Here is a 1,082-nt window from a genome sequence, read left to right as displayed (position 1 = left end):
AAAGCTCTCCTAACCCCCAGTTGCCTTAATAGGTAAAAGTACTCTTATGACAGTGTTAGAAAAACACGGGCACAAGTGTTCTGGCAAGAAGACTAGAAGGCCACGCTAAAGTTCTCAAGGTGACAGAGTCCCTGATTGTCCTCCTGAACACTGAATGTGCCACCTGCACATTCCCAAACCCTTTACTGCCTAGCGATTCCCTCACAGTAGACATCGTCAATCACTTCTTACATATTTTTGATTGTTTCCTGTCTGTTTCTCCCCACTCCTCCCAAGTAGGATGTAGTTTCGCAATGGTAGGAATATTTGTGCTCTATACACTTTCTCCCCACTCCTCCCGACTAGGATGTAGTTTCACAGAGGTAGGAATGTTTGCGTTGTATTCACTCTTGACCCCAAACAGTCTCTTAACAAGATATGTGTTCAAGAAATATTTGTTGGATGATTAAAAGAATAAATGACTTCACCCATCCACCCAATAATTAGTGTTGGGTGACCCTGAGAACGGGAAGTTGGAAGAGAAATTTCCCCTGCTTCCTGTGTCAGCTAGAAAGACCAATTATATGACATAGCTTGTAGTTTCTGGTGTAATCTACTCTTCTGTTTTCACCACTCATTTTACTCAAACCACTGGAAAGTCGAAAAAACAAGAAAACTTAAGTTATGTTTCCATTTTTTACAAATATTGGGTCAGTCTTGAAATCCTTATGTGCTATAACATTTGCGTTCCGATATTTAGTGTATCCAACTTCTATGGCAAAAGCGTTGCCCTCTCTGAGGCTTGAACTCAGGACCTTCAGATTATGAGACTGACGCGCTGCCAGCTGCGCTAAGAGGACTTACAGTGAAGCCTGGGCAACATCCACTTTGTCGAAGTGTATTTCCCACCGCTTTACGGTTTCAGCTTTCAAAAACCACAATCAATCCTATTTGAAAATTACTGTATCAATCAATGCTGCACTAGGAAGATTTCATACCCACGACCAGAGGAGTCTACGCCTTTCCAGTATTTCACAGGACCGTCTGGGTTCTGCGTTACCAGGATCAGTTGTACCTGCCTTTTGCTGCTCTTTTTCCCTTTT

The 1,082-nt window shown here is 42.5% G+C and overlaps 1 non-coding gene across 1 annotated transcript; it reads right to left on the bottom strand.

Moving 5' to 3' along the window:
* Positions 1–766: 766 nt before the first annotated feature.
* Positions 767–839, bottom strand: TRNAM-CAU (transfer RNA methionine (anticodon CAU)). Its single transcript has one exon. It is a non-coding gene; the product is annotated as a tRNA-Met (tRNA).
* Positions 840–1,082: the final 243 nt, after the last annotated feature.

This window comes from Hylobates moloch, unplaced genomic scaffold, assembly GCF_009828535.3.
Source record: "Hylobates moloch isolate HMO894 unplaced genomic scaffold, HMol_V3 SCAFFOLD_20, whole genome shotgun sequence".
Lineage (NCBI taxonomy): Eukaryota > Metazoa > Chordata > Mammalia > Primates > Hylobatidae > Hylobates > Hylobates moloch.
The sequence above is the reverse complement of the archived record's forward strand: the minus strand, read 5'-3'. Positions and strand labels throughout refer to the sequence as shown.